This window comes from Melospiza melodia, chromosome 6 (genome assembly GCF_035770615.1).
Source record: "Melospiza melodia melodia isolate bMelMel2 chromosome 6, bMelMel2.pri, whole genome shotgun sequence".
In the NCBI taxonomy this organism is placed as follows: domain Eukaryota; kingdom Metazoa; phylum Chordata; class Aves; order Passeriformes; family Passerellidae; genus Melospiza; species Melospiza melodia.
Genome location: NC_086199.1, coordinates 62,155,437 through 62,180,564, shown reverse-complemented (window position 1 = coordinate 62,180,564; position 25,128 = coordinate 62,155,437). Strand labels below are relative to the sequence as shown.

General features: G+C 44.5%; 1 long non-coding RNA gene across 1 annotated transcript in view; it reads left to right on the top strand.

The window, feature by feature from the left end:
• Positions 1-25,128, top strand: part of LOC134419861 (uncharacterized) — a 51,160-nt gene that overhangs the window by 6,520 nt on the left and 19,512 nt on the right. Inside the window, exon 2 of the long non-coding RNA XR_010028177.1 lies at positions 867-948. This is a non-coding gene — a long non-coding RNA (uncharacterized LOC134419861). The remainder of the gene's footprint in view (positions 1-866; positions 949-25,128) is intronic.

The following is a 25,128-nucleotide window of genomic DNA, read 5'->3' as shown; positions in this document are numbered from 1 at the left end:
TGAGCCAGAAGGGACTTGAGAGGGTTTCCCACAATCTTCCTGAGGTGACCAAAATAGATGATATTTGGTTGAGGTGTATTTCTCATCTCCTCCTGCTAGCCAAGGGATGGGAGATGCTGCATTTGTTGATTCTGGGCACTGGGCAAGGAGCTGTAGAGCAGTCCCATGCCAAGGATGCCCCCATGCCTTGCATGAGTGAACCATCACCAGCATCCAGCCTGTTCCCCTGCGGGGCTTTCCACTGCATTGCTCGTGCTTGTTTGCCTTGGACTTTGACTTTAGTAGGGTAGTATTGGTACAGCCTAGTGCAAACTATGGTCCTAAATTCCCTACCTTCCTCTCTGCCTCATAAATCCATTTGCTTGTATTTATTGGATGTGTAGCAGCAACTTAGTGATGTCAACAAAATAATTTCACTGGTAGCATTAGTGGCATAAGTCAGGTCAGTCCTACTGTGCATGCTGCTACAGATACATGCACAAGAGTTAGGATGGCCTGATCTACAAGATCTTGGCTGTGGAAATAAACTTCCTAAAATCACTTTTCAACTTAATGTTTCATTTTTACAATTCAGGCCAGACTTCCTTCTGCCAGCTTGCTTTTTTTCCCAGTGAATTCTTTAGCTGCTCAGCTGAATTAATTATCACAGCTTACCACAGGTTCTTAGTTTTTACTAATTACCAAAATTACCCTCTGATGTCAGTATGGGTTTTGCCTGTGGAAGGACTAAATGAGACCCTCAGGATTACAGTGCTCCATAGGTTTTAGGAGAGGGGGCTTTTTATGTTGCTTCAGTGAGGGTGTGTGAGAGGGCTTGATAGAAAACTTTCTAGTTCAGCTCTCTTTGGTTACTTTTTCCATGAAAGGCAACAGATGGTCATTGTGACGTGAAGGTTATTCCAATATCCACAGAGGAGGAAAAAGGACCAGCGTGATCCAAACTTACAGGTTAGTTTATTTTAAGTTATTTTTTTGACGTCAATAGGCAGTGATATATATAGCAAAATATTTTTCCTCCTTACTGCAGGGCCTTTAAAAGGATATCTTTGTTGTCTTAGTTGCCATAGCAGTGACAAATGTGGATATATATCCATATGCCCATATATACATGCGAGGAGGGATTCCCCAACCCTGGGGCTGATTGTGTTGGCTTCTGTGCTTGTATTTCCTCTTCCTTCCGCTGCTTGAGGTGCTCCAAGGCACTAAGACAGCTTGTGAAACGTCCCCAAGTTGGAAAATGAGTATTTTCAGTCAACCATCTTGAAGCGTGGGCCCTATCATGTTGTGCAGGGCTCTGTTATTTAGTGCTTGTCTCTAAAAACAGGTAGCAAAGGCAGGGCAGAGCAGAGCTCCTCCGGTGCCAGGTGACTGGTGTGTGAAGGAGATGACAGAGATCTGCGGTGTGATGGGGCTCCATAAATAAATTAGGCAGCTATTAGTAGTAAATGCGTTGTTTACTATTTAGATGGTTCACGTGTGCCCAGATTGTGCTGAAAGGCCTTTGATGTATTTAGCTCATCCTCACCTTGGAATAGATTTTTATCTCTGTGCTCATGTTTCAAAACTGTTCCTCCCTTTTAGCAACGTACTAACATACTCCAGAGATGTTCCCTCAGCGGTGTTTGTCACTGTTCTTCCCTGCATTTTCCCTTCCCTGAGCTCTGCATCCTGTAATCAGCAGGACTGTGATCCAGACCTGGAATGATCCCTGTGTGCAGCCCTTAGGAAGTGAATCACTTGCAAAAAGTTTCTTGGTCTCCTTCTGACCAAGTTCAGTTGTCACTTAACTTGAGGCCCCCCTGTGCTGGTGAAGGGAGAGGATTAGTACACAGCACCATACCAGAGAGCAGAAATAGGGGAATCTGAAAACCCAACCAGCCTACTTTTTTTGTTGTTGTTTTAAACTCTTGCTTCCTAATGTTTCTATTTCCCCAGTGATTTTCATACTGGGCCTTTTTCACTTTACCTATCCAAGCCTACATTTCTGAATGCCCACAGCCTGCCAAAAAATCAGCTTTTCCCTTTTTGCCTGTTTTTGTTGTTACCAACAAGTAAGATGCTGGAATGAGAACTTGGCTGGCCATTGTGTTGATGACAAATGAAAGAGAAGCAAACACAGCTTGCTTGTCTGCAGCTTCAGTGGTTCAACAGGGCTGGCAGTAGTAAAGACATGTTATTTGTTGATAAAACACACAGCACCAAACTCTGAGGAGGAGCTGAGACAGTATCTCAGTGCAATCATCTGCCTGCACCTTTGGAAATCCCAGCTTCTTGTGCTGGCTCAGCCTGGAGAAGTCACAGTGGGGCTCAGTTCCTGCTGGGTCGGGTCAGGAGGGATCTCCTTGAGGGCTGTGAGCTCCTGGCAGCACAGGGCAATTTTCAATGTGCCACTTGCAGCTGTGGTGTGCACGTTCCGCCTTTGTCAATGTAGCCTGTGTGTCCACATCCATCTTTACACAGATATAAACACACACACACATATATGTGTGTGTCCATGTACACACGTGGAAATGCCATGCAAGGAGTGAAGGCACCAAGTGCCCCGGTGTGCAGGGCAGCTAATTGGTGCTCTCTGAGTTCTCATCCCACCTTCACCAGTTCTCTACGTGGTGATCTCACTAACACTGTTTAATCTCCTCCCCTTTGTGTCACTTCCCTGTTTAGGCTGAGAAGTCTTCATGCAGGGACTGTCCTTCCTTGTGTGTATGCCCAGTGCCCAGCATGGGAGCCTTACCCAGAGATAATTTAGCAGCTACTGAGCAAGCTGCTGCTGCCTGAAGGCATTTGAGGATCAGCCTTCAATGAGAATTTGGAGCAGAAGCAAGACCTGTGCTCTTAGTGGTGCGGTGGCTCCTGGAGTTAAGGATCCTTAGAGCAAAACAGGGAAGAAAAAAGTTCTCATACTTTGTTTGTAGAAGTTCTGCCTCTGGCACAGCAGAGGTTTAGCCCCTGTAAAGAAAAAGGGTGCTAGTGTCACACCCAGATGTTCTTTTGGAGCTTTAGGCTACGCTGGTCATAAAGGACCCTGTGACTGCATGCAGTGCAGTACTGTTTGCAAAATGGTGCTTTCATGCCAGGCTGCAGAGTCTAGGCATTTCCAGAAAGTTCAACAGCCCTCTGAGGTCAGGGACAAACCCTTGCCTTACTCAGGCAGTCATGACAAATGTGTGCTGGAGCAGAGGTGCACCTCAGGGCAAACCCCTCACATTTCTTGCGCTTCTTGTGCAATACCTTTGCGTTGTCACAGCTAAACAGTGACTCCCTGGGTTGTAGTCCCTTTGGGGCTGAGTGTTGGGGTGCTTCTGGTGGGTGACAGGGGCAGATTGTCCTTCACAGTGCGTGCATGTCCCAGGAAGGGGTGGTAGAAGCTGGCATGGTGTCTAACAGAGGTCTGTGGGAAGGGGTGCTGGAATGCAGCGTGTATCAAATTCTCATAATTACGGTGGTAGCTAGAACAGTAGGAGACAGGCTTGGACCATAAAGCTGGCAGCATGAATAGCCAAGAGGCACAGGATGGCAAGGAATGTGGAACCATGGAGGGGAAACGTGACTTTCCAAGGTTACACGGTAGGGTGGTAGGATGGCCATAAAGAGTGGCCTGACTCCTAGGCTACTATCTTAGCAACATGACCACATTCTCCTCAGTAACAGGAGCCATGCTGAGCCTTTGCCAAGAACCATCTTTGTTCTGCTTTGAATGGTCACCATTTTTGAGGGTTTTTGTGAGGGGAAGGGAGTTGAACAGTAAGTAAACCCATTCTTTTCTACTTCTAGAGGTATTAAAATCAGTGGTGTTGGAAACCAGCAGTATTATTGGCTTTCTTCATTGCCCCAAGCCTTCTGGGAGGCAGAAAACCTTCACCTCTGCTGGTGTTTCTTCTAAGGCTGCTGTCTTTGCTTTGAAGCATCTCAGCTGCTGGATGCTTCTACAAGACATCTTTTTGCTTTTTGGTTAGCTTACTAGACTTAGTGGTGGAAAACGGGACCATAACAAACCTGGCTCCTCACCAGTTTAAAATCTTGCTTTTTAAGTCAAGGTTCTCCAATATGCAACAGTTAGTAGTCTCCATCCATCCATCCACCCACCCACCCACCCAATTTTACTGACTTGATAATACACAGCAATGACCTCTACCTTGAAAATAAAGCACCAGACCCTCAATTACTTTTACATAAAGATAAATAGATTGGTATGGAGTTTATGGATGCTAGGGACATTGGTCCAGGCTCTGAACAACAGAGCCCATTTAATTTCAAGAGCTGAATCTCCACAAAATATTCACAATAAAGCCCCAAACTAGGTGCAATAAACCTAACACCAGCCAAGTTTGCAAACCCAAGCTGAATTGCAGGGAAGCCCAGGGCCAGGTTTCCAGTCAGCTTTGAAGCCACAGTTTTAAAGAGGTTCCTGATCAGGATTTTGATCTTCTCACAGGCTGTGCTTCCAGCAATTTCCACCAGCCAGGATTTGAGCCTGCTGCTGCCAAATCCCAAACTCGCTCGGGATGGAGCAATGGCAGTGTCCAGAGGCGAGTTTTAGCCATTCCTAGCACTCAGTTTGGTGTAGGACTGGTGCCCCAGGGAAGGTGCTCTCAGTCCAGCCAGCAGCGTGGGCAGGGCTGAGTGGCAGGCAGCTTCCCCTATAGATTGTAATGGTTTCATTTTCACTGGGTTTCAGCACTTGGCATTTTGGGCTGAATTTCACGCCAAGTTTTAAAATCCAAGAGGCCCACAGGCCTTGTGGACATGCAAAACCACCAATGTAATGAAAATTGGTTTAAAATTGATTTAGTTAAAAAGAAAAAGGAAAAAGAAAAAAATAATTCAAGCCACCATGTGGAAACATTTAGAAGAGTCAGTTATGAAGTTTAACCAAATGGAAGTGAATGCCTTTGAATGTGTCCATACAAAGCACTGGCACTGGCGAAAGGAAATCTATTTACCATGACTTTTAATTAAACCAGTTGAGCTCTTTTTTAATAAGAAGTATTGAGTAAAATTTATCAAAATACCAGTACCCCTTCTTAGACTTCCAGAAATGCATCAGTCTCACAGTCACCTTTGTAAACTTTTTCAGACACGTAACATAATTTTTAGAAGGGGTGGACATTGGTATTTCAATCCAGGTCCTTGAATATATTTACTAAAATGCCCAAGCACCACTAATTTCTAAGAGGATATAATGCCTCTGAGGATCTTGGCTTGCAGACCTCATGCTGGTTAATGAGGAGAGGTTTCTGCCCTTCTTGGTCAGCTGAAAAACTGTGACTGTACTGCAGGATCCTAAATTACTTAAGTGCAGTAGCAGTTTATTCTGTCTTTAAGGTTTTGAGGCTATGAAGGACTGTAATCAAAACACATAGGCCAGGGAGATGTGCTGTAATCCAAAGGTTTCCAGCCTCTCATGGGCTTGTGGAAATCATCTCCAGGCTTGACACTTGGTGGTCCTTGCTTTATGTCAAACCTGTTTGGTCAAGGCCTAAGGTTGGGTGAATATCTTTATTTTGGGTTGTTTCTGTGCAGACTGGGTAATTTCCCATTGAATAAAGAGCACTCAGCAGTCTCTGTACTAGGCTGCAACAGGGCAAAGAGCCAGCTTCAAGTTTCCAGGTAGGTTGTCCTGACAGCGGCATGGAAGAGATTTGTGGCTCATGTTGCTGAGCTCTCACCAGTGGTCTTTGTCCCTCCGCTGTTTTGTTCTGTGTATTGTCATTTCTTGCTGTGTTTTTCCCCTTGCTGGGGCTGTCCTGCAAGCCCTACCTGCAGTGCCACAGGCGCAGGATACTTTTGCTCCCTGTCTTTCCCTTCAGCATCTGCCCATGCGCACAGCTCTGCACATAAACACAGCGGTCTCAGAAGGGATGTGATCAAAAGGTTTTAGAAGGGCTCTGCATGTTATGAAATGTTTTGAGGCTCAGAGCCCAAAGAGGGAACTCCATCATGAATTCCCTGTGTATAACTAATTTGGGAAAAGGGATTAAAATGGGACAGAGCCTCTTGCTTTTTCTCCCCCCTCCTCGATGGCCCCTTTCAGAAAATTAGGGGGCCCCTCTCCAAGGAGAAACTGTTGAAAATTGCACACTGCTTTCCCTTCCCCTTCCTCCTGAACATAGCCAGAACAGCAATATACATTTCTGAGGTCTGGCAGCAGCATCTGAAAGCATGTTTTTTTGCCAGAGAGGACTGGCTGATGGGGGCCAAAGTGCATGTGGGTTGGGGGGACATTTGGGGAAGCGAAAGAAAGGCACCTGTACCCTCTCTTCCTGCCACTGCTACTGCAGATCCAGTTCCCACCATTTCCCAGTTGGTACCTGATGATCATGTTAGTTCTCTGGATTGTATCATTGGCTGCTGGAATGAGACCCATCAGGCGAGATTTGTGCCTGAACTTCAGTTTCATAACAAAAGCAGAGACAGTTGTTCTTGCGACAGACCTCTCTTGGACTGAACAAAAACATGTACGACCCATGTGCGGTCCATACAACCGAGAAATATGTTAGCTAAGCTAGTCCAGAGCTAGTGATGGTCCTGTTTTATGTTAAGCTTTCCTCTGCTGAAACATCACTGCCTTCCTCCTGCCAGCCCCATCTCCATGCTGCCTGATGCAGCACCAGCCCCAGCAGCTTGCTGAAGGCCCCTTGGTCTGCTCTTGTTCTGGTTGCTGAGATGTTCAGACTGGTATCTGGTGCTGCAGCACACACTCATGTTTTTAGCACCATGCTGAAGTCTAATGATGTCATCTCTTATGGCTCAGAGGAAGAAATTTCCATTTCATTTCAGAATTTTTATGGAAGGATTTGAAAAGTTTGGAAGGGGGGGGTGTGTGGAAATTTTGATGCCCAGTGAATCTGAAACTTGAAGAGTTTTCATGGCTCACAGGCTTAAAAGCCCTTCTTGCACTTCCTCCTCTGCACCTTTCTTTTCTTTAAAAGGAAAAGGGAGAGGAAAAACAGAGGAGGACAATAAAAGAGTTTCTCTCCCCTTCTAAACAGCACTTTTGAAATATCGTAAATGAAACTTTCTCTGAGCATTTTGTTGGCATTAAAAAAGGGTTATTTAGTTAGAAAGAAGCCTTTATTTGACAAGTTCAGACTATTTCCAATTATTAGTTTTCATTTATGTGCACAAACCTGTCTTTCATTGTGCATGTTTGATGTGGAGGTTCTAGGCCATGCCCAAAGCCCATGCAGCAGCAGTGCAAGCTTACAAATGTTTCCTTATTGTCTGTCATCATAATTAAGAGAACAAATATGTACATTTACCTTGCTACCTTCCTCATCTTGGGATGGGAGGATGCATTCATGCTCCAGTGATCTATTGTCCTGTGGATAAACTCTGCTGAACTTCCTCTGCCCGTCCCCAGCAGAAGGGTGGATGGAGCTGTTCCTGCTGCCCCCAAAGTTCAAGCCCCCATCAGAGGAGCTGCAGCCATCAGCGTGGGAGAGGAGAGAGGGGCTGCTGTTATTCGTGTTTGTACATGGCTGGGTTCCACTCTGGCAGACGGGAGAGACTGAAGTCTGAAAGCCATGGGCTGATAAGTGGTTTTTGAGAGATAAGATATGAAAGACTCTGTAATTCTGGAAGAGAGTGTTGAGTAGTTTATATGTGTAAGTCCAGATGTTCAATAGAAGGAGCTGTTCCAGCCCTTCAGCTGAGAATGTTTGCCTGCACATGTAGGGTCGGATGTGCTCATGGCAATGGCCAAGCAATGGTCCCCAGGAGCTGCAAATGGAGCACTGAGCTCCCTGTGGAACTTGGGGAAACCACAGGGTTAATGTCCTCAGGTAGTGTTCCTTTTCCATTTTGCTTTGACAGATGTATTCCACTGGGAAGATCAGGCTGCTCTCTGATCACAGGAGCTGCACACCTCTTGGTCTCAGGGACTGCCTTCCTGGTCCCATGGGACACCAATTTACTACTGGCCCATTAAATGCTACCTACATGTGGCTGGTGTGGATGCCTGAGTCTTCTAGAACACAGAGAAGCTCAGTCAGACTCCATAATTTCTCTCCTGAGTAATGAGCAAGGTGTAAAGTAGCTCTCCACTCACATCTGATGGAGCTAAGGTGACAGTGGCCACTGCAAGGCAGGAAAAGGGCTTGTCCCTGCTTCTGGTGTCAGGCTTTGGAGCACAGTTCTGGGATTTGGGTATACAACCTGCTTACCAGCAAAGCTGTGTGAGTATTCCTCTTCCAGAAAGTGCTTTTCTTGCAGAGGGAAGGCTTGTGTCCAGAACAGCTGGGCCACTTAACTGCTCTTGAATGTGAATCATAGCTGAAGGAGGGCTGCATTTAACTAGAAGCATATCTTATCAGCAGCCCATGTCTCAAATATGTAGTCACAGGGTAAAGGCTGCTTGAGTCAGAGAGAGATTCAGGGCCAGGTTCCCAGGATCTGTCAATTGGGGATAGCTTCCCTAAAATGGATGTAGCTGTATTGATTTAAATAGGGTGGGAATTTAGCCTCGAATACTCTGCAAGTACATGAACTGTCATTGGCCACGATTTTTCCAAGGAGGCACATCATTTTTTATCGTGAGCAAGATCATTGCAGACAGGGAAACAGATAAACAGTTGGATTTTCCTTTGGGCTGTGATTTTTGGAATAGATGCATTAGTTCATCTAATATGGGCTTGCTTAGTTGGTGTTTGTATAGAAACAGAAAACATCCATACTTAATGAAGCCTCTTCAGAACCAAACTCCCATAATTTATCTATTTATCTCTGAGAGGAAAATTTATGTGGGGCCCTTGGACATTTTAATTGGTGGGCATCACCAGGTTGTTCATGTCTGCTCAAGGGCAGGTTATCATTCACCTGGAGAATCTAAGTGAGGTGGTGGGGATCCCTATCTCTTCTCTGCGGTTGGATATCCCCCAAGGAGGCCTTTCCAAGTTTTGCCTGCTGCTTGCATGCACAGCCTGCTGACTCTGCTGTCCCCAGTGTTGGGATGCTGACCCTGACAGGGCGTGTGGCGGGCAGCGGGGGGTGATGGCCTCTTGAGCATGCGCTGTGTGTTGAAAGCTCACATGCTATGGAGTGACTGCTCTTTGCCCTTGGGGATGCCCTGCTGAGAGCCAAGCAAAGCATGGTAGGCTCATGTAGGAAAGAGATGTCTCTGCAGGAGCTAAGGCAGGGATGGTTGAAATGGGGTGGGAAAAGACCCTTGGCCTGAGAGTGACCTGGTTGCTGGAGCATAAGCAGCTGGTGGTGCTGTGTCATTGTGTCCCTGTGCAGCAGTGCTCTACCTACCTCCTAAAATCCTCCTCGCCTGCCACAGGCCTTCAGGCACCACCAGCTGCTCCTGAAAGCTGCAGCCACAGAGGAGCATGACCGCAGCACTCTTCTGTTCCACATTACAGCCCTGGGTCCACCTCTGCTGCCATTAGCGTGCATTCCTCACTCTGATTCACAGTGGCATCTCTCTCTGCTTCTTATTCATTACCCAAACATCTTGGCGAGCAGCGGCCTGTTAGTGGCTTTGGTCACTTGGCACAGGCATTGGAATCTCATGGTAAACCCAGAGACACTTTATGGAGGTGTAACATCTTGGTTTTGGTTCCCATTGCATTTTTGTAGCACAGAGGCCAAAAACACATCAAAGAAGTGAATCTGGCAGCGAGCATCAACCCTAAATTCATTACACTCCAATTAGGTTGTTAAGAAGAGATAAAAGAAGCAGCAAAACTCAATGTCCTCCTCAATTTCTGTTTGCTGAGGTTACTTCTCTCTTTTGTGGTCTGGGTCCCTGGGTATCTCAGTCCACCAGGACCAGTGGTGGTGTGTGCTTAGGGGCAGCTGAGGCATCCTTCTCATTAAATCCATGATTGGATCAAAGTGCTTTAGACAGTCCCCAAGGAAGAGTGAAAGATTTTTCTTTCTGTGCCTCCCTTTGGGACGAACAGCTTTTTCACTATTTCACCTCCTCGTCCTGGTGCCCTCCTTCTCTCTGCAGTTTGTGATGGCTGTGGATTCCTTGCTGCAAATCATGAAGGCCAAAGCTTTGGGCAGCTGAGGCAATGGGCATTGTCTCTTGCAGCATCCTTTGCTTGGATGGTGTGTCTACAGCTGTCCCTTGGTCAGGGTCATTCCTCTGAGGACAGGAACAAAGCAACAATTACTAAGAGATGGATATCAAGAAAGAAAATCAGTAGCTTGGTTGCAGCTTGGGGATTTGGGTGATGAAATATTGCATTCCAGTATCCCCTCTCAATGGTTTATTAAATTGGCAAATCTCTTTAAATTGTGTACCACTGCTTTTTCCCATGGCACCAAGAACAGGATCAACAAGGGCTTGAGTGACAACAGCATCCATGGCAAAGCCGCCCTTGCTGTTAGCTCCTGGCAGAAGTAATTGCAAGTAATCTTTTTTATATTTACCAATATTTTTTTTATTATCTAGATGCCTAAATAATGGTAAAGTCTTCTAGAGAGAATCAAAAGAGTTTTACGAAAAAACAAAATTGCATCTTTTAACAAACATTATTTTTTGCTGTTGAAGGTAGTGGCAGTTTCCCCCACATCTTGAAATGTGAAAACTCCCCATAGTCAGGCAGAAAAATGAGGATTTCTAAAAACATTCAGGACTGATTTGTTCAGTTCAGAAAACCTGATAAAACCTGTGAAAATTTCTTGACAGCTTTATGGATAACACTGACTCTATCCTCAAATGGATCTGTCTTTGATGGATAAAGAGTATTTCTGTTTGTTAATGTGAGCTAAAAGTGCCTTTTCATAAAAAGTGGAAAACATCACAGTAGGGCCATGGTCTCTCTGTGGGACCATCTGGGATGTCCAGAACTTGACTAGGACAGGGGGGTGAGGTCATCAGTGGTCCTCAAGAAACTCCTGCATGTAAATGATGCATCCAGATGAATCTCTCTTAACTAGCAGGTATCTGACTCTGCCTCATCTCCCTGACTTTTCTTCAGGGCACAAACTATCTTCTCCTGTATGTGTCCTAGTGGTCATGGGAAGGAAACCTGTGCACATGAGTTAGTCTTCAATCATGTCTCCTGGATGTCTCTTGTGGCAATGACCTCAGGCAACAGTATGGCATGAGTCTGCCCTGCAGTTTAGATATGGCCCCAAAACACCCATCTCTGAGTCCAGGACAGTCTGTTCTTTCTGTTCTTACTGTGTGACAAAAAGGTAGTATATCCACTGCATGAAACACATTGGGTAACATTTTCCTTAATGGCTGGGACAACTGTCAGTTTGTCAGATCTTATTAAGCAAAGAAAATTAACAATCCTTCTCTTCTTTTCTTTCTCATCCCTTCCTTTACTGTAGTCTTGATAACAAAAGCTGGCTTTGTCTTCACTGGCAGAATATGGGGTGCTAAGTAGCAGGTAAAACAGAACTAAAGCTGTAATTCCTCAGAAGGAAATGTATTTTTTGCTTCATTTTCCAGATCAAGAAAATGCTGTCTTTGGGCTGGCTTGCTAGCTCATCTGAAAATGTGTAAACCATCCTGTCTTTCCAAGGCATTTACTTGGTCTCAACTGCACTATTTTGTTTTCATTAATCTTAGCTGATGCTCTTTATTCTCAGTAAAGATCAGTGTCTATTGTCCTTCTGGCTGGAGACCACAGGCACAGACACCAGCAGGCATACAGGTGATCCTTCTCCCTGCAGACACAACCAGCTCTTTTTCTGCACCACAGGAGGTTTGTAGAGAGCCCTGGGTTAGGCCCTGGTCACCAAGAAGTGGGGAAAGCTGTGCCCCCAAATAATAGAAAGCAGTTGATGTCTTGTGGGGAGCCAGCATCAGCAGTTTCCCCTTAGCTGTCTGACAAGGGAGGAAAAGGCTGCAGGAAGCCAAGAAGCCTCAAAGAGATCCCTCAGCAGAGCTCAGAAGGGATTTCCTAAGCTCACCGCAAAGCCACAGGGGAGGACAACTCTTCAGATGCTTTTGATTCAGCACACTGTGGTGCAAATCCCACTCCCTACATGTGCTTTTTCCAGAGGAGCACTGAGCTTCTCCACATGTGGAGAGCCTACCCTGCCAGGACTGGTCTCTGTGGTAGCATCAAGGCTGGAGGAAGGAGGCTTTGGGGTACCTTTCTCCTCACTGAGGAGGGAGCAGGGCTCAGAAATGGGATTGAACACTTCCTTGGATGGCTTGTGGTATGGCAAGTATCTCAGGTAGCACAGGAGCTGCTGACTAGCTGATAAAGGGGAGAGGAGGGAGAAAACTTGCTGTTCCTCTTTGTGCCTAGGGCCACATGATGAGCCAATATCCAAAGGCACATTTTTCTCCCTCATGCCCTGATCTTTGCTGTGCAGGGAAAGGATGACTGCTGTGAACAGGCACCAGAATATGTTCTGGGTGCGTGGGGGCCCTGGACCCTCATGTGGGCAGGGGCATTTCCCCATCATTCAATTTGTTATTGGTTCTCTAAATGTCTGCAAGACAGGAAAGAACTTCTCTCTTCCACCCCATGATCGTTTTGTCTTTGAAGCTTTTGGCATTGTTGTTGTTGTTGTTGTTTGTAAAACTGGTCTCTGAAGGATCTCCCCTCCGCATTCACACACATGATCAATAAAGACTTCCAGAAGAAATTTGAGTTTGGCTGGAAATTGCATTCAAAACTTCTCCCAGTGGAGGAAGATGAAAAGATTCCTACAGAAGGTTTTCACCTCTTCTGCCAGGAACTGTAGTTCAACTTCCCGTACTCCTGGCTCAATCTGCATCCCATTTTCCAGCTAACAGGCACCCAGTGCAATCTGTGTCACCATTTTCCAGCTAACAGGCACCCAGTGCTCCAAGAAAGAGCTGTCAGCTGGGTTACAGCAATGTCAGGAACTAAGGACAACCCCTTGTTGGTAAGGCATTTTGAAATCTATGCCTCACATGGTGATAGTTAGAAGGTTCCTGATAGGCCCCTGATGCAGCTCTTCTTCCATGGCACGTGCCCACAGCAGGGGAAAGAGGTACCAGGGCATCTCCTGCCCTGCCAGCAGCAGCCAGTTTTAGCCTCAGCAATGAAATAATTTAAGCAGGTGGAAGCCTTTCTTCTTCCCATTTGTAATGTCTATGCTAGAATATTTCATTAATGAAATCACTGATGTTTATTACCTACTAAATGATCTCTCTCTCCAACAATCTCTGAGGGTTATTACCGCAAAGACTTGCACAACAGATGTTAAAAGCCATCACTTTAAATCAACATATACTTTTATTAAAAACAAAACCAAATGGTTTTTTTTTCCTAATCCCTGCATTCCAGTCACTAAAGCTGAGATAATCTTCTGGAGAAGCTAATGGATATTGTTAATATCTGGATTGAATTTATAAAGAGCTAGGAGAGAACAAACAGGAGAGCAGAGACAACCTTCAGGAGCAGCAGCAATGAAGAAAATCTGTTGAGCTTTGCTAGCAGAGCTTTATTTGTGCCAGCCATTTCATCCAGTCAGGATGATGCACAAGATGAAGTCGGATATTTGTAATTATGCCTTGCACTTTTTTTTTCCTGACTCAGGATCCCAGATTTAAGGAGTTAAGCAACTGTAATGTCAAGAGCGTGTATTTGTTGTCAGCTATTTTTCATTCTTTGTGGTTTGCTACAGAAATCTAGACAGGCTGTTGTTTGTGGTCAGTTTAATGCAATTTGAAACTTTTGTAAAGGTGACTAAAGGTCTGACATCTTCAGTCGAAGCCTATTTTTTCCCTCTGCTCATGAATGCAGCCAAGTCTAAGCAAGAACAGCCTAGGTTCAAATCTTCCTAATGTACTGGTAACTCCTGAGGATGGATTTGCTTAAATGCAGGAGTAACACAAGGATCAGATAAAAACCTTTGGATCCTGATTGCATTGAGTGGATGTTGTCACTAACAGTGAGCTCTAAAAACCAGCAATACCTCACAAAATTGAAACCATTGCACTTTATCGTGCCAGTGGTGGTGTATAGTCCATGCTAGTGTGAATGGTGATACAAGATAAGCAGGGCAACATGAATGATGGTCCAGGTGTGACCTTGCTTTCCAATTATCACAAAAAGAAGGTTTCCAGTTTGGATTTATTTATGTAGGGTTCTTTCTCAAAGATTTCAAAAGATCTGCTGTGAATTGACATGTTTCCAGTTGATCTAAACTCAGAAATCAATTGTAGCATGTAGACTTAAGTGGAAAATTTTGTAATAAAACCCATCTTGTGACATTTCATCAGGTACTGGAGAAGAACTTTCTCCAAGAGACTATTTCCCTGATGCCTTCTTTTCCCTCACTTTGGGTAATTTTGTTTTAAGACCTGCCGTGAGTCATGTCCATCGTAGTGGATTAGGAATGGTGCCTTTGGCATGTTTCAGAGTACTCGGTTTGGAAATAACGTTATGGTTTCTGCAAACAGTGTAAACTGAAGATGTGCAGAGAGCTCATTCCTAGAGCTTCAGAGTGCCCCAAGGGATGGCAGGGCTGGCAAACATGCCGCCCTGATTTCAAAACAGAGGGGAGGCAATCTAAACCAAGGGTGCTCTTCCCACCGCTCCATGCATCCGTAATCATATCCCAATCTGACTGCCCACCATTTGCAATACCCATCCAGTCTGCCTCTCAAAGACCTCCTTCATTGTCCTCACCTTTCTTAGATTAAATAATAAGTGGCAAACACTGTTTTTCTCTTTTTGTCCTCTTTTCTTTTCTTCCCCCCCCCCCCCTTTCCCTTCTCCATTCCTTAGCAGAGCCTGATGTCGCTCTCTCAACAGAGATGTGGGAGGTTCGCGCTGGGATTTTCCTCGCTGGGATAACGCACAGTGTTTACTGTCTGTTGGCTTTCCGGTGGTCTCCCGGCCTCCAGCAATGGGAGTCACGAGGTTCTTTCCCCCCCGTCCCATGGTCTGTGGTATCTGTTGTTTTCTGAGCGCTGGAATCTTTGTCCCCATTACGTAGCCCCAAACCTGACCTTGTCGGAGACCACACACGGGTGTCTCTGGATGAGAGGGGAATGTATGGAATGTTTTTCAATGAGCAGTTTATGAAATTCCTTTCCTATATGTTTCAGAAATTCTTTAAGTTAAAGTGCACAAACATTTCTCCAAGGAAACTAGAGTTCGCAGGAGCTCAAATGCAGGCACTTGTTTTTAAAAACATTCTTTATTAAGAAGGGGGGAAAAAAGGAGGGGGTGAAAGAGAAAAGAGAAAATGTAAACAAGAAAGCCTAATTCCCTGCTCTGCAATGCACAGGCAGGAATAACAGCACAGTGGGGCTGCACTCCTCTGGGGCCTGAGAGCAGGCTGTGTCCTCCCACCAAGTGATAGAGCTGAACTGACCCTGTGTGTGCCAGGGAGTGCAAGGGGTGAGACCCACAGAGCCTCATCCTGACCCACAAAATGTGGGGAAAGAGGAAACAGGCCAGTGCTGATTGTGGAGATGTCTGAGACAGGCAAAGGCAATGCTGAGGACAAGGGGATGCCTTAAATCCAGAAGACTCTCTTGAAGAGAAAGCATATGGCTTTTAGGCATGTTTTCCTCAGACAGCATTTAATATATTCACACATTGAAAATAGCAAAATCAGGTATTTATACAAAACTTGACAGAGGAAACCAGGGCCAAGATCTTTTTTTTTTTTTTTTTTTTTTTTTTTTGCCTACAGCTGAAGTGCAGGGAGAAGAAGAGGGAAAGCTCTGGCCAGGGCACCCTCTGCAGTGCAGGTCTGAGTCCTCACGAGCTGAGGGAAACCAGCTCTGCCTGGGTGTGTGCTCCAAGCACTGAGCTATTGTATGATAAGGTGGTACCACCTCTTCCTCTGTTTGTGTTTTGGAAGAAAGTGGAGTTGCCGTTGCATGTTTGAAGGGCCCTGGCTTTGGTGGCCATGCTCCAGGAGATCCTGGGGAGGTATGGATGAAGGTGAAGAAGGGACATGGGCATGGAACTGCGTGTCAAAGCTGAGGTGCTTTCAGGCATTCTCCAAAGGAGAATTACTAATTTTGAAAACTCAGTGGTTTCCAGGGACTGAGGAGGACCTTTGTCTGGGCCTCGCATACCTCAGTCCTACTTTAAGTACCTAGGTCCCTTTCTGGATCTGGGCCTAATCTGCTAATTCAAATCCAGCTTGCATGCGTCAGAACTGTAAGCCAATATAGAGTTGGCAGGAAATGGCTTTCCTATCCTGTGAACATTTTCAGGATTTTTTTTAACTGAACCTGGGTTTAAAAATTGGGCCAACAGCCAGAATTTGGAAAATTTTTGCAAAATGAAAACCCAAGTTCTGAATCCTTTTCCTCTAACATCAGCTGAAACATTTGATTTCAATATTGACTTCTGCTTTGTGTTTTGTTCTTTTATTACCAGTGGTTTAATTTTAAAAACAAAAGTGGAATTGAAAACTGGAGGGAGTTGGTTGAACTCTCTTGCCCCAAACCCAGAAGTCTTGGGTTTGACGGATTGGCATGTTCTGATCTGAAAGGCACTTCATCAGAAAAAACCGTAGGCCGATGAGCTGCAGCTGTTGGCATCCAATGGCAGTGGTCTGAAATAAATGAGTATGTCAGGGTAGTACAACAGATGAAAAGCATAACAGCTGGTGTACACTGGCTATCTCAGCAGAGCCACCATCTCATAGACACAGGAGATGATTTTCCTTCTTATGAGGCATAGTTTCTTATCTCCTGCTTGAGGAACTGGTGCTGTGACTTGTGGTATCACTGTATGGATCATGGTGTGATGGACAAGGTTTGGATCTGGGACATTTCACCACTGTATGCCATGTATGCAACAGATCCTTAACAGTATCTTTTAGCAATTTGCAGTATGGCTAGGACTTCTCCTGCTGTATATACATTTGAATTTTACTTTCTGTGCCTTCTTTTATGTTACCCTCTATGCCTGGCGCCAGTACTTCCCCCCTTGGTTCTGATCCAAAGACTGTTGGAATCAACATAAGTCCTTCCAGCAGCTTCAGTGGGCTTTGGAGCAAATCCTTTGCATGCTAAAGAACCTTTGTCTCACCTTTCAGAATCACAGAACACTCTGAGTTGGAAGGGACCCACAAGGATCATTGAGTCCAACTCTTAAGTGAATGGCCCATGTGGGGATCGAACCTACAACCTTGGCATTACTAACACCATGCTCTCACCAACCCAGCTAATCTCAGGCATTTCCTGGAAAATACACTTCTTTCACAAAGCTTTTAAGCACAGCTGATCCCATGTAACTTTTGCATTACTTTGCAATAGACTTTCATCCACTAAACTGTATGTGGGTCAGCTGAAGGAAAACCAGGATTTACTGATCAGGGTTGCTCTGTGTTTGCTCTGTCAGAGCACATGAGCAAGAAAATAGGTTGTTTATTAGTACTGAGTATGAGTTTAAAAGTGTGATAAATGCCATCTAGAAACATGTGTCATAACTCTTTCATTGTCATATAATATTCTTGAAGAGATTTGCAGTTTCTTTCCCCATGATATTGAGAGGCTTTTGGAACTAGAGTATGGAAATGTAATGAAAATATGTGGGTGTGGGGTGGCTCACTTGAGTGTCTTCTTGATTCCAGTGGCCAATAAATTAGAAGTATATTGCAATTCAAAAATTCCTGTGTGCAGTGAAAGCCAGAGAGGTGTCAGATCTGTAGTCTTCCATCATACCAGGTGTTGCCTTTCCTTGGAGGACAGTGAATGCTGTTGGCTTGCCGTACAGCAGTTCTTATCTGTCCCTGTATGACATTGTGCAAACAGACCCATTCAGGCTGTGTTGACAGAGTTTTCCACCATGTCTTTTCCATTATTCTCCACCCTCGGCTGTTCTTAATCCCACAGACACTCACTTTGTCTGCCATTTTTCCCCCCCTCTCCTGCTCTCTGTCTCTTCTCTCTCCATAATGAGTACTAGTCCTACAATGATGTTAACTGACCCAGACCTGCCTTTTGGGTAGCACAGATGACATGCAAACACAAAATAATTGTCCTTGCCCTGAAAAGACTAGACAGCTGGAGAAGATGCATCAGCTTCAGAAAGGTGCATGTTCAGCAATGTCAGGTTGATGAGAAAAGCCCAACCCAGTGAAATGCTCACCTTCTCTTAGTGTTACCCAAATGATGGTTCACCTTACCATGGTCAGCAGAAATGTGAATCAAAAGGATTCTTGCACCTTCATGGTGTGTTGAGCAGACATATGAAGCTGATATTCCTGCCTTGAGTAGATGGTGATCTCCTCAGGTGAACCACAGACAGTGGTGTGGGGAGCAGAGCAGCCTCCAAGAGCAGGAAAGAACAGGCAGCTGTTGGTGGTATGGATGGGCAGAGTTAACTGTCCCTTCAACTGGAATTGTGGGCATCTGTTGAGGAGGAGGGGGTCAAGACAAGGTGTGGAGAAAAATAGTTATTCAGAGTTTCCATAAGAAATAAAGCTGTTAGGAGGCCATGAAGAGGGTAAGGAGCCCGACCAACTGTATGGAAGTGATGGAAGGGGCAGATAACAGAGACTCACACTGTCTGGGACCCTGCTGAGTTTAAGTTCCAAGACCAAAGCAGAACATCCTGGAATTATTGAAATAAAGTATAGTAATTGATATAACTAGATTTGCTGGCTTGAAAAATGTTTGGAGATTTAGAAATACTCTCTTCTACATGGCAGGAAGGGGGGAAGGGGGAAGGAGTGGGTAGGGGTTGGAGGGGGTGTGAAGAGAAATCAGAGATACTGGAGAAAACCCACAACCTACTGATCTCACAGAATATAATTTCTGAGGGTGACAGAAATCTTTGTTCTCACTGAGCTCCTACCATACAAAAGTTAAGCTTGTGGACATTGCAAGAGCAGGAAAGGCAATTGAAAAAGCCCTGTCCAGACTTGCCTCTCCTCTCCATCCTAATTTGCTGTCAGATCTAGCCAGTTCTATCCTCAGTACACCCTATGTCACTGCAGTGGGTTTTTTGCTGTACAATGAAGTTGTTAACCTGAAGAACAGTGACTTCCATCCAGTTGTCTCTGCAGTTTTCCAAACCAAAAAAAAGAACAAACAGAATGAGACCATTAGCCTATCTAAGAGAAGTGAACACAACTTCACTTTTAAAGCCATCTGTCAAACAGCTGGCTTCAGAAGGAAAATTTACCAAGCAGGAGTGTGGAGGAACTCATGATTATTGTTTTGTTTTTTCCCTTCCTTTCATCTGGCAAGGATTAAGTATTTTGTTTTTCTCTTCTACATGCATCAACATGCCACCATGGGACTATATTACTTCATACACAGATGAACAAAAGTAAGAAAAAAGAGTTACCAGTGCTTATATGGAACATCAGCTGGGCTGAGGTAGCAACTGCTCAAGGCTGAAGCAGAGGTGTGAGAAGCACAGCATTGGCTCCTAGGCAGGGGAGTGAAGTCAGCAGCTTTCTCTGCATGTTGGGGGAGAATGTGAAATTTCAGGTCATTCCAGAAGCACGGGGGTGAGTTTAGAGAAGTGTTAGAGAATACGGAAGGGAAATTTCGCTAGCTGATTCAATGTTGGCTTATTACAAAATCATGGGAATCAGGGCTAGAAAAGAAAACATGTTCTATTAAGTCATTCTATCCGGTCCCTCCAACCAACCAGTGTACACTTCCTCCCATGGGCTTTCCAGGCAAGGTTAACCCTTAGAGAATAATGAATGATCATTGCTGAAGTACAAAAGAAAATTGACTTCTGGATTTTTTCCCCCTCACTCCCCTGGAAAGGTATCCTTTCCTCTTTCTGATTCACGTGTCCTCTGCCCTTCCCACCCTGCTGAGAGCCCTCAGACAGATGTCTTCTCCCAACTCAAGAATAAAGGTCAAGAAATACTGGTAATCAGGAAAAACAAAGATTTAGGAGGCGACTTGAGAGATGGATAGTCAGAGAAGTTCTTAATCCCTTAAGAGAGATGTTTCTTTCTTTTCCTATTCTAAAGAAAGCTCCTTCCTGCCCTCCTACCTGCCTTTGCAAACACTTAGCAAAGAGGATGATTTACCAGTTGTTATCTAACTTGGAGCTGTCGGTTTCCTGAGGATGAAGGCCCAGTGCACAATACAACAACAAGGTCTTACATTTAACTGCAAAGTCCCTTGACACTGCAGCATTCCAGCACAGCAGGCTGGAAAATGTGTTGCAGCTCTGTATAAATTGAAAGGGGGGGGGGAAAGGGGAAAAAAAAGGAAAAGAAGAAACATAATGAATTAAATATGGAAATGAATAATACACTCAAGTATAATCTCCTCTGTGTCATCTTGGTATTCAATTCCATTTATTTTATGTTGTCCCTGCATGATCAACTTGCACAGATTTATGTGTACTGAATGTGAAACTGTTTTGTTGAGATTATCCAAAATAAAGCTGGAGGCTCAGCCATGGAGGGAGAGAATAGGAAGGGTTTGTAGGGCTTGGGGGGGCTGAAGAAGCAGCCCAAGAACAGAGGGAAGCATGTAATACTGGCGTTTGTTGCTGGGGTAATTGTAAGGATGCACCAACTGCAATTGAAATAAATGCCTTTAGGTTTTGCTAGACCACTGGCTCAAACAAAGGAGAGATCCCATCAGTCAGAGCTGCTTTTTCAGGCTGACGTTATTTTAGTGTTTATGAGGATATCTAAATCACAAAATGAAGTTTGAGGTTTTCAGAAGAATGTAGAGCTTCTGTGGTGCAGAAGACTGAGCTTAGAGTAATGGAGCTGTCCACCCTCATCCTCCATATGTGACTTTTACTGCTTTGACATAAAGATGTGCAGCTTGATTTTTCTCCTCTTCTTTATATCCCATTACTTCTAGTGTAGGCTTATTTTTCTGTGATCCCTAGGTGAGAACAGACTGTGGTGAATCTCTGTATTTTTCCTCTCGGGTATAGTTATGTTGCAAAATGTTTTAATAGGAGCTGCTGCGGAGTGAATGTTTTATGAAATATATTGATCCAAGAACAGGTTAACTTTAGCTGATGGGTTACCATGCATCAGCTGCTCTGCAGTAACTGTCCAAGCACATGCTTTTAAACCTAAGCACTCCCATGTAATCATGTGTGCCAAAGTGCTAAAATGTCAGTTTGTGTTTGACAAACTCCAAATGTTTTGTGATTTCATTACATGTCTAGTATTAACTACCCGCACAGTGAGGAAATCGTATCCTGCTTCACAGATGCATTTGTTTAATATTAGCCTGAATTCTCTCTCAGTCTTTTTTTGTCTATTGGTGAAAGACTTGAAAAGTCTGTAAGGCATCTTTCCATGCAAAAGTACCTACGTATAAGAATATTGAGCCACGTTTTGACTAACTGCAGCAGATTAAAGGCTTATACTCATAGCATTGCAAGACTTGTTTTCTCTTGCAAGGTCATTTTTGTACTTTACTTGAATGCTCAGATGTCCATATCCTTTCTGAACTGGGGATGCCAAGACTAAAGATATAATTCTTCAAATGAGTTTAAAGTGGCCAAGTCAGAGACAAAACCACTTCTGTTTCTACTTGGTAAAGCCTTTTTTTTACACCTGAGTATCATATTAGTCACCAAACACTGTACTGAGATCTCATGCTGAGGTGGTTAATTTTGCTGTTCTTTATGCACAGATTTGCAAGACAGATTTTTCACCCTAAACACAGGGCCTTGTGACCCTTCAAATTTCAGTCAGATTTTCCTTCTGGAGGTGCCATATTTTCTTCATTGACCATAGAGGAAGCCTATGGTCTTACTTTAAATCCTTTTAGGGACAGGAGATGGGTGGAGTTGAATCTCAGCTTTTATTGCCAGGTGTGATAAGTTTCATTTGCCTCTAGTAAAATGCACATATTGCATTGTGATAATTTAAGCAGGTACTTCTTGTACCCCTCTCCCCAGTCCAGCCTGTTCTCTTTCTTCTTTACTATCTCAGTAATTTGTATACTACCTGCAAATCCCACTATCAGAGATTTTGTGTCATCTAAATTATTACTGAAAATACTAAACCTTATTGGACAAATATCCACTTTTCGAAAGCATCTTGCTAATAATGGTCTTATTTACAATAATGCTTGCCAGTTAATAACAATATGTTGAAAGCTGTCACTGAAACACATGTTGGTAGGTCTAGTACATGCCTTACTATTTCCATAAGCTGCAAAGTGTTTCTGTCTTAACTAAGGTCTCATGAGATATAATTACACGCCTTGGAGCAAAACAAATATTCCCTGCTATTGCCATTGCCTTTACCAAGATAAACCTTTGTTCAGAGAAAGGTGACAGTCTGTGTTTCTCATGAGTACCAGCGCATTTTCACACCTCTGTAGGTCTGTTTCTAAGAGACATTGAATTTGCTGGCAAATGGGGTTAGCAAAAGTCCCATGGTAAACCTCTGGAACTCAAATTTACTGCCTTTATTCCCTCAGGACACGTTGGCATTCATGTCCTGTTGTTGTTGGCCAACATCTCCTCAGTTGTCCATATCTTGCATTTCAAAGAATGTGACCCTTTCTTTGAGGAGGTATCATATTTCCTTGAAATCAAAGACTGTTCCTCTCTCAAGGTCTTGAAAAGTTCAGCCCACGCTTCAGATACTTGTGTGATCTACCACAATTCCCAAAGCTGAGGGATTTTCTTATTTACTTCCAGACACTCAGTGCAGGATGTGTTGGCAGAGGACAACCTGGGAGGGCAGCTTGCTCCCACTAATCAGTGCTGGATGTATTTTACCTCATGTAGAACCATTACCCTTCTTCAAATTGATATACAGGCAATAAGGAGTTATCTATGTGTCATTTGTAAGATGTTGTTGCTCTTGGAGCCCATCTTCCCAGGGTTTGCCTGCCTCTCTCTGTCATGTTTAATCCTTCTTGCTAAGGGCTTTTGGGACAGGGACCTGTGATTATTTTTTTTCTCATTGTAATTGTAAGGGCCCATAAAGTTGCAGACCTCCTCTAGTACTGAGTAAATAATAAACAATGCTAATTCTTTTCACTCAAAACTCAGTCTGCAGATTCTTAAGAGGGAGAATAGTGTCAATGCAATCGCAAAAGAGCACATCATCACCAGATGGAAATCAATACATGGCATCACTGTGAGAGTCCACATGGTAGCATTTGTCAGTAATTCTCTTCAGTCTGTCAACACAGTACTCCATCACACAGACAGGAGGAGCATGTTGTGGGTTTATGTATTTGAACCTCTCTGGGGACACCACTAATATAAAAAGCATTGCCACCAGAGGCTTCTTCTGCACTTAATGAAAGGAAATACATTTTCCTTCATTCTCTTCTTGAGCTTGTGGGGGCTTGGACTCACAGGGCACAGCTATACTCTTCTTTTGTGGGCAGCAGCACTGCAAGAGTTACTGGCAAGACTCTGTCTTACTGTGATAAGACTCTGGCAGGCTGAGCTAGGACCAGACTCTTGGTTCCTGTTGGCAACACCTATAAAAAACTTTAATATCACGCCTACAGGTCCAGGCACTGGAGCAATAGGATGATGTTGCCCAAGCATAGGACCTCCAGGCCTTGCATGGTGGTCCTGTGCTTCACCCCTTGGAGAAGAAATAACTGTAGTGGCCCATTAGGTCACGGCAAGGGCACAGTGCTCAGCCAGCCATGGGCACGCAGCGATGGAGGGATGTTCTGGCAGCCCACAGCTCATTAGTCAGCCATCTTTCTCCACTGGTCTCCAGTGGGAGCTCTCCACAAGGTGGCAATGTAACACCACGCATCCCACCATTTCTGCTGGCACGTGAGGCCTGGTTGGCGCGTCCCTCAACCCAGGAGTGGTGCCCTTGGCTCTGCGCACCCATTGCGGGCACGGAGGCAAGAACAGCTCAGATGGAGCTGAGCACAGGTGGTGTTCCTGATGGTTCTCTGCCATGTGTTCAGGGACAGAGAGCCAAGTCCAGCTCTGTGGCTTTGACGGTACTTGTTGGCCATGGGAAAAGACAAGGCATGAGCCTATGGAGTCACCAGGCTTGGAGAACTATGGTCATGCTCTTTGGGCAAAATGGCAGACTTTTAAGAGACCAAATCTGGTATCTTTGTCTTACTAAATCGTACCTTATCAAAAAAGTAATTTTGCTGCACTATGTAGGATATCTGTGAAGCACACGATGACCTTGACATGAATGAGCAAGCCAAAAAATGTCTGTCCTAGCTTATACCTGCTTCCCGTTAGTTTAAAAGCAGCCAGGAAACACGTTAGCTGAAAATGAGATGTGATCATTGTTACGTTGCTTATATCTGCTTAAATCTAGCAGGAGTAACAAAAGAAATACAAATGATAGATACATAATGCTAGCTTCCTTCTACACCACAGGCCAGGATTTTGTGAATTATCCCCAGATTTCAGTACCTCCCCTCCAGCTTCTGTTCTGTCTCTTACAATAAAGGTTTGCTTGCCAATTTCTTTGAACAGGGGAAGTGAGCCAAGTCAGTCCTGGAAGGGGTTGATCTGTGTTTGTTGTGCTATGTTTTGGGAAGCCCTTTTTTGACATGTGCCAATGTACTTTGTCCCCCTTAAGTCTCTTTATCCTTGTGGGGGGTCTCTGTCCTTTTGCTGATGCCTTGAGAAACCCTCTCAGAAAACCCGGGGCAGATCAGGGTGGAAGTGGGAAGGATGCTTTGTCAGCAGAGAAAGGACTCTGTGTAAAGCTGAAGTGTCCTGTAGCTACTGTGCAGTCATGTTGTCCTCTGAAGCAACAGGTATTGGTCATGGATGGCAAGAGGAGAGCAGATTAGATGGATCCAATGAACTCATCTGGTATGGCAGGCTTTAAGCAGTTTGAAGCCTACAAGGGCATTTCCATTTCCAAACCACTAATTATTTCCAGAAACTGGGAAACAAGAGGAGGGAAACAAGAGGAAGGAAAGCTTGCACATGGCAAGCTCAACAGAGAAGAAAAATCCTCTGCAATGAAGTCATTGGACAGAAAGTAAACTGCCCACAAGCCCTTTTACCAGAAGAGTTTGGATCAAGAGTCCAGTGAATAGGAGAATTATATGTAACATGCAGTATATGAACTGTCTGGACAATAAAGAAGTATTGTCCATGGATTGGTCTCAAAACTTCCACTGAAGTCTTTAATGCATGAGTCAGTCCCAGAGAAGATTGGTACACATTACCAGAGCCAGGTTAGAGGAAAGGTGGAACTTTTCACAGAAAATAGTTAACGCTTTGCTTAATCGGGCTTGCTAAACTTTGCTTAACTTGTGCAATGATTTCTGGCTCTTCCATATGGCCTTCA